Here is a 14,435-nt window from a genome sequence, read left to right on the forward strand (position 1 = left end):
GAGAAGGGGGGTTGAATCTTAGCCCCTTTTAACTGAATATTAATTTCTGATTTTTCAAAGGAACTTCAGGAGATTTTTCTGCTTTTGTCTCATGCTGTGTTGAGAGACACTTTTGTTTTTTCTCGTGCCAAGTTGAGAGATATTTTTGTTTTCTTCTCTTGATTAATAGAAATAGAGAAAGGAGTAGAGAAGAAGAATTGACACCAGATATATCCTGGTTCAGCCAATAGGTGCAATGTGGCCTACATCCAGTCTCCATCACAATAATTATGGAATTTCACTATCTCTTTTTCAAGATTACAAACACCAATTCTCCCTAGGATCTACCCAATTCTATCTGAGACAAGTTCAGATTCTAACCCAACCCAACCTGAACTTGACTAGGATTCACCCTAGCTTTCAACAGCAAAGTGCTCACCCAACTTGCAAGGGAACAAGTCCAGATTCTAACCTAACCTGAACTTGACTAGACCTCAATCTAGCTTTTAACCGCAAAGTGCTAACCCAACTTGCAAGGGGATCTCCTCAGGATCATGACAATAAAACAGAAATACATACAAAGAATTTCGTCATAACTATGGCTTTTTCTTTAACTCTCTCCCTTTTTTCACTCATTGGTTTTTTCTTACAAAACCTCACATTTTGCCTTTTACCAATGAAACACAAACAGACTAAACTGAGAAAAAGAAATATCTAATGAAAGCCATGAAGGAGAAGAATAAATAGCTCAAAGAGCTACGGAAACCCAAACATGTGCTTTCACTCTTTGCCTCAATCCTTGGCCGTTCTCCCTTATTATAGAAGGGGAAGCTTCCAAGGTTGAAACCGGTTCAACCAACCTAGTAACTTCTTCTCCAACACAGACTAAGTCACGATTTGAACAAAAAGAAGAGAGAGGGAAAACCGAAACTACATGCATGTACTTCTCTCAACCTCTTTCATCCATTTTCTTCAATCTTGACCATTGATCTTGACTTTGGCCCCAAGAATTGATTCTGACCATTGATGACCTTCTGGCCTTGGACAGCTTCAAGCATTCCATTTTTGCTTCTATCTATTTGAGACTCAGAGGCTATCTTTTTTCTTTGATAAACAAAAATGGAAGTGAACTTTTGCAACTGAGATCTTTCTCTCTGACAGAGGCGGATTACTTCTATTTTTGACAAATAAAATCTTGAGTCCCTTCTTCAAATTATGCCTTCAATGGCAAAAATCTTGCTTTTGTTTTTTCAGATCTTCACCTTTGAAGAGAGATCTTCCGTAGCCCTTCTACTTTATAGCCTTTTTCTTCATAGGCTTCTAATAACTTCTTCTTGCTTCTATCTTCTTCTCTGACAAATGATATGACCGAATGCAAAGAGAGAGGAGAGAGAAGAGACAAAGCTTTCAAAGGAAGCATTCAAAGCACATTAAACTCAATTGAAATCTTACTTCCATTTTCCAAGACCAAAAGTAACGTATAAGGCTTTCAATGCAATTAAATCAAATTGAATTTTTACTTTCAGTTACCAAGACACGAAGTCACGTGTTAGGCTTTTGGTTACTTGAGGAATGTAGTAAATTGAGTTGAGATTTGGATTCCATGTGACCGAAGCATGCATGAAGTCCTTGGGCCAATTTTTAGTTTCATTGCCTTTTAGCCACTTGAAGTAATTCTTATTGGGCTAAACTGGGCTTTCATCACTTGGCTCAATTTTGGATTTCAGCCACTTGAATTAATTAATTTTTACACAAGGCTGAATGTTCCAATAGGAAACTAATTTCTTTCCTGCATTTAAAAAAAAACATCAAACAAACTATTGGAAGAAATTTAAACAATTAATAATATTTTAATAATTTTTTAATTTATATTTTAATAATATTTGCTCATCATTTCAGTTTTCCAAACTCAACAATCTCCCCCTTGATGGAAAACATTATTAAAACTGAATCGAAAAAATTAGGGTAGAAAACTTCCCTTTGAAGATTTGCAAATTTCTCCCCCTTTCTTTTGTTCAATGTGCTTCCCCTTAATGTGTGCCTGATTCAACAAGATATTCAAGAAAGCAAAGAACTGTATACAAGCTCCAAAGGATTCCTAAAGGATAGAGCATGAAACAATCAATGGATTAAAACAGAGTGCTAAAAATAGATTAAATTAGAGCATGAAACAGAGCACTAATCAATGGAATAAAACAGTTTCAATTTAGCACCTTTTCTCCCTTTTTCATTTTTCTCCCTCTTTTGTCATCAAGGAGGGACACATCATATGTCAAAGTTTGCAAGGCTCTTATCAATTTACAAAAATCATCGGCCAGCCTTGAAACATGCATGAATCAAAGCTAAACTAAATATTAATTAAAAGCTATTTATTTAAGCAGATGCTAAGCTATAAACAATATTCACAATTGGATCAAACTGCAGATTTTTAAACACAAATTCAAATACTAAACAGCAGCTTCAAACATCATCATCATAGATAAAAAATAAAGACAAACAACAACCTCTCAATTCATTTTTCTTTCTCCCTCTTTTATCATTAAGGAGGGACACCTGCATGGAAAAATAGTTCACCATATATGCAAAAAAAAAATGTAGAGTAGGTAAAAGTGTAAAGATTAATTTACAGTAACCTAATAGATTTCAACAACTAAAATCCAGAGATAGAACAAATACTAATAATAAGCCAATGCTTTAGAAACAGTTTTTTTCAGCAGCAATATTGTGAGCAGCCTTAATCAAAAGCTCAGTTACCAAAACCAAATAAAAGCAATATTCACAATCAGAGCAATATGCATGATCAGAGCTGCATGAAATAATAGTGTAAAAAAAATTGTAGCCAGTCTCAAGCATCATAAGTTCAACTGTTTCACTGAAACTATTTCAATTTATTTTCATACAATGCTTACTCCCCTTGTTGTTATTAAGAATAGTAAAACTGCATACAAAAATAGTTCAATATGCAATCCAGAAGTGCAAAACAGGTATGAGTGTTAGTGTCAACAGAAGTTGTAAAATGTATCATAAAAAAAATAGATTATAAGAAAATAGATGCATGAAATTGGGCTAGACATCAGATCCCTCATCTTCGATTGTAAGAGGATCTCTGTTCCGAGGGTTACCTGAAACTGTAGGTCGATCTCGGATGAGATCTTCTGTGCTGATCGGCGCTGACGTGTTCGACTTGTAAGTGGTGGCCGGAGCTATCGCGTCCGATTTGTTGGACTGGTGGTGATGCTGATCCTTTGTTACCGGAGGATGGTGGTACCTGCAAGGGACTCCGATGCTTAAGTTAGCAAAGGTATTAAGCAGGTTTTTAGTAGAATCAGAGTATAAGTTATACCTGGGTGCTCCAATATATTTATAATGTTTTTAGAGTGATCTTTCTGGAGATAAGATAGTTATCTTATCTTATCTTTGAGTGAAGTCATCTTATCTTTAAGGGAACCGCCCTTATCTTTCTACGCTGTTCTCGCCTTATTCGTGAAATTGTTCTTTCAATTTCAGGATTGAATATTAGCAAGCGCGGATCAGGAAGTGAACGTGTCATTCGACGGAAGAAACATGCAGCTCATAGTAGCAAAATTAAATAAAATGCAAATAAATAAATTCTAATTAATAAAATTAGCACTCTATTGCAACTCCCCGGCAACGGCGCCAAAAATTGATGGGAAGCAGAAGATGGTGAATTAAAAATTTATTAAAATGGTTATGTTACAAGTATAGTTCTTAACTCACCGAAAATCTGCCTATCAATTTAGAAATATGTCATAGAGAGTTTAAATTAAAATTACTGGGAGTTTTAAGTCCCAGGTCGTCTCCCAACGAGTTGCAGAAAAGTGTGCTGTTTTATTAATCAGATGTTCCAAGAAGTTGAGCTAAGTAAATTGGAATTTAAATTGAGGAATTTTAAATAATATAAATAAAAGCCTTGACTGGGAATTGATTGGTTAGAATCTCTATCATTGATGGAGTGATTTTTAAGATTGATTTATAATTAACGGTTACTCTGTTTGGTTATCCTTTACTAGGTAAGGGAAAGTCAAACAAGTTGGAATGCCAGATCTGTTCACAAGTTGCAACCCACTTAGTTCAAAGGGATTGGCGTTGGTGACAGGATAGCAATCCAACATTTAACCCAACTACAAATTCTTTCCTTCAATCCTTCCAACTCAAGAGTTCCTTTTAATCAACTCCCCATCAAGTAAGGAAACTACTCACGCATTGTAAATAAAGAATCCATAGCACATGAAAGGGAATTAAAAGAAGACATGATTATTGGAATTGAAATTGAATTAAAAAGAAATAATCCTTGCATTAATTAATCATAAAAGTATCTGAATGACAAAATTGAACATAACAAAGAACATGGAAGAATAAAACCAAGTTAAGAGAACAAACTAGAATGATGAAGTCTTGATGAGGAAATAACTCTTCTCAATGTTCCAATGCTAAGGCCAATTGAAAATTGAAATCCTAAAAACTAGAGAGAAAAACCTAAGAGAGTGAAATTAGATCTAAAAACTACTGAATGAATCTGTTTTGTTTCTGCATGTTCTCTGACTCTAGTCTGCTGTTCCGGGCCGAAAACTGGGCCAAAATGGGGTCCAAAATCGCCCCCAACGAATTCTACAGATTATGCAGATCGCACATGTCACGCGATCGCGTCATCCATGCGGACGCGTCGCTTGCGCTTTTTCCTCTCCACGCGTTCGCGTCGTCCACGCTACCGCGTCGCTTGCGCTTTCCAATCCACGCGACCGCGTGAGCCATGCAGCCGTGTCGCTGCGATTTGCTCTCCTTCGCGCGGTCGCGTGAGCCATGCGACCGCGTCACTTCTCGCTGGTTATCTCCTCAAATTCTTGTGTTCCTTCCATTTTTGCTAGCTTCCTTTCCAATCTCCAACTCATTCATGCCCTATAAAGTCTGAAACACTTAACACACAGATCACGGCATCGAATGGAATAAAGGAGAATTAAAAATAAATAATTAAAGTCTCTAGAAAGCAGTTTTCAAACATGTAATAAATTTAGGAAGGAAATCTAAATGCATGCTAATTTAATGAATAAGTGGGTAAGGATCATGATAAAACCACACAATTAAACACAATATAAACCATAAAATAGTGGTTTATCAACCTCCCCACACTTAAACATTAGCATGTCCTCATGCTTAATTGAAGGAGATAAGAAAATAAGTATGAACATGTAGAAATTCATGAAATGCAATGCAAACCTATATACATATAAATAAATGCAACTATATGATTCTTGTCCACTTGATCAAAAGTAAATAAGCTCTTCAAAACAGTTACAAATCAAATTCCACTAATTCTATCACTATACAATAAAACCGATAAAGGTGCAAGAAGATAGCTTATGAAAGCAGGAAACATGAAAATTCAAGCATTGAACCCTCACTGATAATGTATGTACGCTCTAATCTCTAGTGTATAGGGTAATCACTCTATTCTTCTCTAGTCATGTTTTCTAACTTTTGTTTTTCTCCTAACCAATCAACAACAGTTAATATACCAATGCAAACATCATGAGGTCTTTTCAGGGTTGTAATGGGACCAAGGTGCAGGTAAGGGTATACATATGGCTAAGTGAGCTTTATAAATTGAATCTTTAATTAACATAAGCTCTAACATAACTTGTATACACTTAATGTAATCTTTAAAGTTCATACCTAGCTACCCAGAGTTCTCTTTTTCAATCCATACTCATGTATCAACTTATATTTTGGTTTTATCATATGTGCACTGATCTTTGAATTCTGAAATTAACATTGGGGTAATTTTGTCCCCTTATTTATTTGTTTATCATTTTTTTTAATTGAAATGAAATAAATAAAGCTTATCAACGCACATAGATTTTTTATTCTTATAGTTTCACATGAATAGGTATCCAAATTCCCTTTAAATTTTCATGACACATCCCCTTAACAACTTTTGTTCCCACAATTTCCCATACTTAACTAGCACACACAATTCTATCTTAAGCTAACCAAAGATTCAATTTGGGATATACAATTATTTTTCGGCTTAAGGTTAGTAATGTGGTAAAATATCGAACAAATGGGAATTAAAGGCTCAAAGTGGTTAATAAAGGTAATTGAAAAGGGTAGGCTTAATTTAGATGAGTGAGTTTAAACAAATAATGGCCTCAATCATGTGCAAGCATGCAAATATAATAACTATTGGACATATAAGATAAAACAAAATATAGATTACAATCATAGAGAAGTAAACACACAAGAATGAAATAATTATGGTTAAATAATGTAACCATTCATAAAGGCTCAAATCTTCCACAGGTTGTGTGTTCTTTAACTCAAATATCATGTTCCAAATACAACTCAAGCAAATTTATCATAAGAATTTTTGAAAAATTAGTGAAATTTTGTTCCAAAGATAGATTTTAAAAGAAACTTATTGTCTTTTCAATCAAGTAGAACATGCATGCAACTATCCTAACCTATACAATTTATTCTATTCTATAAAGGAAAGAAAAATCTAACTAAAATATCCTAATTATTGGTGCCAGAGAAGAGAATTTACCTCCGGAAGTCAGGTACTGACCGACCTCCCCACACTTAAGGCTTTGCACCGTTCTCGGTGCCATTTGTCAGAAACAGGGGTGGGCTGGTAGCAGTATCTCCATCATCGGGACCGTCATGGATCACTGTGCTAGTAAAGGAAGTGGAGTCCGGGGTGTCTGAGTCTCTGAAGCGTCCCTTGAGTAGCTCCTTGAGGTGTTTGAATCAGCGCTCGTTACGGCGCTCTCTCATCTTTGCTTTCTGTCTTGCCGATCCAACCGTTCGATTATCTGCTAGAGCAATTTCTCAGTTGTAGATGCTTGTGGTGTTGAAGAAGGATTATCTTCAACTGGAGCAGTAGGAAGGCTTGTAGTGGCTGCAGAGAGTCTGAGGTATTTCCCGTTAGGGACATATTGATCATTCCGTGGAAGCATGGCTTTGGTGTCCCCAGCTCTATAGGAGATTCCGGCTGCTGAGACAAGATCTGAGACCAAGGCGGGGAAAGGTAAGTTGCCCGTAATTTGTACGTGTTCCATAGCATTCCGGATATGTCTTGATAGATTCAGAGGTTGGTCTGTAAGGATGCACCATAGTAGAACAGCCATGTCTGCAGTGAAAGAGGACTCATGAGTGCTCAGAAAGACGTAATGGGACATGATCTGTGCCCATACGCGAGCCTCCAAGGTAAGTGCTGAAGCCAAGATTCCCTTAGGGCGGGTACGGTGGTATCCATAAATCCAACGGCTGCCAGGTAATGCGATGACTCCGAGAACGGAGTCCCAGTCGAATTGGTATCTCTGGCGCTGAAGGGCGGCTTCTTGAAAAGCGTCAATTCCTGCTGGAATATGGGGAAGACTCAGAGCTTTCAGAATGGCCTCTTCTGTGATGGGGACTTGCTTCTGCCGGACATAAACAGACTGCAGGGTTGGTGGTGCGTAGAAATTGTGATTACACTTTAATTATGTAAAATTCATCGCTCTTTCTTTCCCTGGTAATGGCGCCAAAAACATGATGCCAATACCATGGTTCACAACTTTGCACAACTAACCAGCAAGTGCACTGGGTCGTCCAAGTAATACCTTACGTGAGTAAGGGTCGAATCCCACGGAGATTGTTGGTATGAAGCAAGCTATGGTCACCTTGTAAATCTCAGTCAGGCGGATATAAAATAATAATGGAGTTTTCGAAAGTAATTAATAAAATAGGGATAGAAATACTTATGTAAATCACTGGTGAGAATTTCAGATAAGCGAATAGAGATGCTTTCGTTCCTCTGAACCTCTGCTTTCCTGCTATTTTCATCCAATCAGTCTTACTCCTTTCCATGGCTGGCTTTATGTAATGCATCACCATTTTCAATGGCTACTTTCGGTCTTCTCTCGGGAAAATGATCCAAATGTCCTGTCACGGCACGGCTAATCATCTGGAGGCATCACCCTTGTCAATGGTTTACATCCTATCCTCTCAGTGAAAATGGTCAACGCACTCTGTCACAGCACGGCTATTCATCTGTCGGTTCTTGATCATGCTGGAATAGGATTTACTATCCTTTTGCGTCTGTCACTACGCCCGGCAATCGCGAGTTTGAAGCTCGTCACAATCATTCAATCATTGAATCCTACTCGGAATACCATAGACAAGGTTTAGACTTTCCGGATTCTCTTGAATGCCGCCATCATTCTAGCTTACACCACAAAGATTCTGATTAAGAGATCTAAGAGATACTCATTCAGTCGAAGGTAGAACGGAAGTGGTTGTCAGGCACGCGTTCATAGGGAGTGATGATGATTGTCACGTTCATCACATTCAGATTGAAGAGCGAATGAATATCTTAGAAGCAAAATAAGATGAATTGAATAGAAAATAGTAGTACTTTGCATTAATCTTTGAGGAACAGTAGAGCTCCACACCTTAATCTATGGAGTGTAGAAACTCTACCGTTAAAAATACATAAGTGAAAGGTCCAGGCATGGCCGAATGGCCAGCCCCCTTGATCTAAGAACCAGGCATCCAAAGATGATCAAAGGATCAAAAGATAATCCAAAGATGTCTAATACAATAGTAAAAGGTCCTATTTATAATAAACTAGTCACTAGGGTTTACAGAAATAAGTAATTGATGCTTAAATCCACTTCCGGGGCCCACTTGGTGTGTGCTTGGGCTGAGCTTGAGTGCTGCACGTGTAGAGATCCTTCTTGGAGTTGAACGCCAGTATTTGTGCCAGTTTGGGCGTTCAACTCTGGTTTTGGATCCTTTTCTGGCGCTGGACGCCAGAATTGGGCAGAGAGCTGGCGTTGAATGCCTGTTTGCATCATCTATTCTTGGCCAAAGTATGGACTATTATATATTGCTGGAAAGCTCTGGATGTCTACTTTCCAACGCAATTGGAAGCGCGCCATTTCGAGTTTTGTAGCTCCAGAAAATCCACTTTGAGTACAGGGAGGTCAGAATCCAACAGCATCAGCAGTCCTTCTTCAACCTCTGAATCTGATTTTTGCTCAAGTCCCTCAATTTCAGCCAGAAAATACCTGAAATCACAGAAAAACACACAAACTCATAGTAAAGTCCAAAAATGTGAATTTAACATAAAAACTAATGAAAACATCCCTAAAAGTAACTAGATCCTACTAAAAACATACTAAAAACAATGTCAAAAAGCGTATAAATTATCCGCTCATCACAACACCAAACTTAAATTGTTGCTTGTCCCCAAGCAACTGAAAATCAAATAGGATAAAAAGAAGAGAATATACTATAAATTCCAAGCTATCAATGAAACATAGCTTCAATCAGATGAGCGGGACTTGTAGCTTTTTTCCTCTTGAATAGTTTTGGCATCTCACTTTATCCATTGAAGTTCAGAATAATTGGCATCTATAGGAACTCAGAGTTCAGATAGTATTATTGATTCTCCTAGTTCAGTATGATGATTCTTGAACACAGCTATTTTGTGAGTCTTGGCCGTGGCCCTAAGCACTTTGTTTTCTAGTATTACCACCGGATACATAAATGCCACAGACACATAATTGGGTGAACCTTTTCAGATTGTGACTCAGCTTTGCTAAAGTCCCCAATTAGAGGTGTCCAGGGTTCTTAAGCACACTCTTTTTTTTTGCTTTGGACCTTGACTTTAACCGCTCAGTCTCAAGTTTTCACTTGACACCTACACGCCACAAGCACATGGTTAGGGACAGCTTGGTTTAGCCGCTTAGACCAGGATTTTATTCTTTTAGGCCCTCCTATCCACTGATGCTCAAAGCCTTGGGATCCTTTTTAATTGCCCTTGCCTTTTGGTTTTAAGGGTTATTGGCTTTTTGCTCTTGCCTCTTGGTTTTAAGAGCTTTTGGCTTTTTCTGCTTGCTTTTTCTCTTTTTTTTTTCGCCTTTTTTTTTCTGCAAGCTTTGTTCTTTGTTGCTTTTTCTTGCTTCAAGAATCATTTTTATGATTTTTCAGATTATCAAATAACATGTCTCCTAGTCATCATTCTTTCAAGAGCCAACATATTTAACATTCTTAAACAACAACTTCAAAAGACATATGCACTGTTCAAGCATACATTCAGAAAACAAGAAGCATTGTCACCACATCAATATAATTAAACTAAGTTCAAGGATAAATTCGAAACTCATGTACTTCTTGTTCTTTTGAATTAAAAAATTTTTCATTTAAGAGAGGTGATGGATTCATAGGACATTCATAACTTTAAGACAAAGTTACTAACTACTAATGATCATGCAATGAAGACACAAACATAGATAAGCACTTAACATAGAAAACGAAAAATAGAAGAAATAAGAACAAGGAATGAATCCACCTTAGTGATGGTGGTGTTTCCTTCTTGAGGAACCAATGATGTCCTTGAGCTCTTCTATGTCTCTTCCTTGTCTTTGTTGCTCCTCCCTCATTGCTTTTTGATCTTCTCTTATTTCATGAAGCATGATGGAGTACTCTTGATGTTCCACCCTTAATTGTCCCATGTTGGCACTTAATTCTCCTAGGGAGGTGTTGATTTGCTCCCAATAGTTTTGTGGAGGAAATTGCATTTGAGGCATCTCGGGGATCTCATGGTGATGAGCTTCTTGCGCCTCTTGAGCTCCATGAATGGGCTCTCTTGCTTGCTCCATCTTTTTCTTAGTGATGGGCTTCTCTTCCTTAATAGGAATGTCTCCTTCTATGAAAGCTCCAGCTGAGTAACATAGATGGCAAATAAGATGAGGAAAAGCTAGCCTTGCCATGGGGGATGACTTTTCGGCTATTTCGTAGAGTTCATTAGAGATGACTTCATGAACTTCTATTTCCTCTCCAATCATGATGCTATGAATCATGATGGCCCGATCCACAGTAACTTCAGATCGGTTGCTAGTGGGGATGATGGAGCATTGGATGAATTCCAACCATCCTCTAGCCACAGGCTTGAGGTCCAATCTTCTTAGTTGAACCGGCTTGCCTTTGGAGTCAATCTTCCATTGAGCTCCTTCCACACATATGTCCATAAGGACTTGGTCCAACCTTTGATTAAAGTTGACCCTTCTAGTGTAGGGGCGCTCATCTCCTTGCATCATAGGCAAGTTAAACGCTAACCTCACATTTTTCGGACTAAAATCTAAGTATTTCCCCCGAACCATTGTAACATAGTTCTTTGGATCCGGGTTCTTACTTTGATCATGGTTCTTGGTGATCCATGCATTGGCATAGAACTCTTGAACCATTAGGATGCCGACTTGTTGGATGGGATTTGTTAGAACTTCCCAACCTCTTCTTTGAATTTCATGTCGGATCTCCGGATACTCATTTCTTTTGAGTTTGAAAGGGACCTCGGGGATCACCTTCTTCTTGGCCACAACATCATAGAAGTGGTCTTGATGGGCTTTAGAGATGAATCTTTCCATCTCCCATGACTCGAAGGTGGAAGCTTTTGTCTTCCCTTTCCCCTTTCTAGAGGATTCTCCGGTCTTAGGTGCCATCAATGGTAATGGAAAAACAAAAAAGCTTATGCTTTTACCACACCAAACTTAGAATATTGCTCGTCCTCGAGCAATAAAAGAAAGAATAGAAGGAGAAGAAGAAGATATGGAGGAAAGGGGGAAGGTGTTGTATTTCGGCCAAGAAGGGTATAGGGGGGTTGTGTTGTGTGAATTTGAAGAAGAATGGAGGGCTTTATATAGGGAAGGGAGGGGGGAAAGGTTTCGGCCATATGGGTGGGTTTGGGTGGGAAATTGGTTTTGAATTTTGAAGGTAGGTGGGGTTTATGAGGTAGGTTTATGAGGAAGAGTGGATGGATGTGAGTGGAGAAGAGGTGATGGGGAAGAGAGATTGAGGTGATTGGTGAAGAGTTTTGGGGAAGAGTGTTTATGGGATTGTGTGAAAGAGGGGTGAGAAGAAGTGAGTGGAGGCAGGTGGGGATCCTATGGGGTCCACAGATCCTGAGGTGTTCAAGGATTTACACCCTTGCACCAAATTAGGCATGTAAAATGCCTTTGCACACAACTCTGGGCGTTCAGCGCCAGGTTGGTGCCCATTTTGGGCGTTCAACGCCTATTTGTTGCCATTTCTGGGCGTTCAGCGCCCAGATGCTGCCCATTTTGGGCGTTCAGCGCCAGAACCATGCTCTGTTCTGGCGTTGAACGCCAGGCAGATGCTCCTCCAGGGTGTGATTTTTCTTCTGCTATTTTTGATTCCGTTTTTAATTTTTTTTGTTTATTTTTTGACTCCACATGATCATGAACCTATAAAGACATATAACTAAGAAAAATATAGTTAGATAAATAAAAATTAGGTTGCCTCCCAACAAGCGCTTCTTTAATGTCAATAGCTTGACAGTGGGCTCTCTTGGAGCCTCACAGATGTTTAGAGCATTGTTGAGACTCCCCAACACCAAACTTAGAGTTTGGATATGGGAGTTCAACACCAAACTTAGAGTTTAACTGTGGGGGCTCTGTTTGACTTTGCTTTGAGAGAAGCTTTTTTTGCTTCCTCTCCATGGATGCAGAGAGAGATCCTTGAGTTGTAAACACAAGGTTGTCCTCATTTAATTGAAGGATCAATTCTCCTCTGTCCACATCAATCACAGCTCTTGCTGTGGCCAGGAAAGGTCTTCCTAGGATGATGGATTCATCCTCTTCCTTTCCAGTATCCAAGACTATGAAATCAGCAGGGATGTAAAGGCCTTCAACCTTTACTAACACGTCCTCTACTTGTCCATAAGCCTGTTTTCTTGAATTGTCTGCCATCTCTAATAAGATTTTAGCAGCTTGCACCCCATAGATTCCCAGTTTCTCTATTACAGAGAGGGGCATGAGGTTTATCCCTGAACCAAGGTCACACAGAGCCTTAAAGATCATGGTGCCTATGGTACAAGGTATTATGAACTTTCCAGGATCCTGTCTCTTCTGAGGCAATGTCAGTTGATCCAGATCACTTAGTTCATTGATGAACAAGGGAGGTTCAACTTCCCAAGTATCAATGCCAAATAATTTGGCATTTAGCTTCATGATTGCACCAAGAAACTTGGCAGTTTGCTCTTCAGTAACATCCTCATTCTCTTCAGAAGAAGAATACTCATCAGAGCTCATGAATGGCATAAGGAGGTTTAATGGGATCTCTATGGTCTCTAGATGAGCCTCAGAGTCCTTTGGTTCCTCAGAGGGAAGCTCCTTATTGATCACTGGACGTCCCAGGAGGTCTTCCTCCTTGGGATTCACGTCCTCCTCTCCCTCATTGAGTTCGACCATTTTGGTTATGTCAATGGCCTTGCACTCTCCTTTTGGATTTTCTTCTGTATTGCTTGGGAGAGTGCTAGGAGGGATTTCAGTGATCCTTTTACTCAGCTGGCCCACTTGTGCTTCCAAGTTTCTAATAGAAGACCTTTTTTCATTCATGAAACTCACAGTGGCCTTAGATAGATCAGAGACTAAGTTTGCTAAGCTAGATGGGTTCTGCTCAGAATTCTCTGTCTGTTGCTGAGTGGATGATGGAAAAGGCTTGCTATTGCTAAACCTGTTTCTTCCACCATTATTAAAGCCTTGTTGAGGCTTTTGATCCTTCCATGAGAAATTTGGATGATTTCTCCATGATGAGTTATAGGTGTTTCCATAAGGTTCACCTAAGTAATTCACCTCTACTATTGCAGGGTTCTCAGGATCATAAGCTTCTTCTTCAGAAGATGCCTCTTGAGTACTGTTGGATGCAGCTTGCATTCCATTTAGACTCTGAGAAATCATATTGACTTACTGAGTCAATATTTTGTTCTGAGCCAATATGGCATTCAGAGTATCAATCTCAAGAACTCCCTTCTTCATAGGCGTCCCATTATTCACAGGATTCCTTTCAGAAGTGTACATGAACTGGTTATTTGCAACCATGTCAATGAGTTATTGAGCTTCTGCAGGCGTTTTCTTCAGGTGAATGGATCCACCTGCAGAGGTATCCAATGACATCTTAGATAACTCAGACAGACCATCATAGAATATATCCAGGATGGTCCATTCTGAAAGCATGTCAGAAGGACACTTTTTGGTCAGTCCTTTGTATCTCTCCCAAGCTTCATAGAGGGATTCACCTTCTTTCTGTCTGAAGGTTTGAACATCCACTCTAAGCTTGCTTAGCTTTTGAGGAGGAAAGAACTTGGCTAGGAAAGCCTTGACCAGCTTATCCCAAGAGTTCAGGCTATCCTTAGGTTGAGAGTCCAACCATACTCTAGCTCTGTCTCTTACAGCAAAAGGGAAAAGTATGAGCCTGTAGACTTCAGAATCTACTCTATTAGTCTTAGCAGTATCACATATCTGCAAGAATTCAGTTAAGAACTGAAAAGGATCTTCAGATGGAAGTCCATGAAACTTGCAGTTCTGCTGCATCAGAGAAACTAATTGAGGTTTCAGCTCAAAGTTGTTTGCTCCAATGGCAGGAATGGAGATGCT

The 14,435-nt window shown here is 39.0% G+C and overlaps 1 non-coding gene across 1 annotated transcript; it reads left to right on the forward strand.

Moving 5' to 3' along the window:
* Positions 1 to 14,009: 14,009 nt before the first annotated feature.
* On the forward strand, positions 14,010 to 14,117 carry LOC112746490 (small nucleolar RNA R71). The gene has a single exon (XR_003174371.1). It is a non-coding gene; the product is annotated as a small nucleolar RNA R71 (small nucleolar RNA).
* Positions 14,118 to 14,435: the final 318 nt, after the last annotated feature.

Source organism: Arachis hypogaea, chromosome 14 (genome assembly GCF_003086295.3).
Source record: "Arachis hypogaea cultivar Tifrunner chromosome 14, arahy.Tifrunner.gnm2.J5K5, whole genome shotgun sequence".
Lineage (NCBI taxonomy): Eukaryota > Viridiplantae > Streptophyta > Magnoliopsida > Fabales > Fabaceae > Arachis > Arachis hypogaea.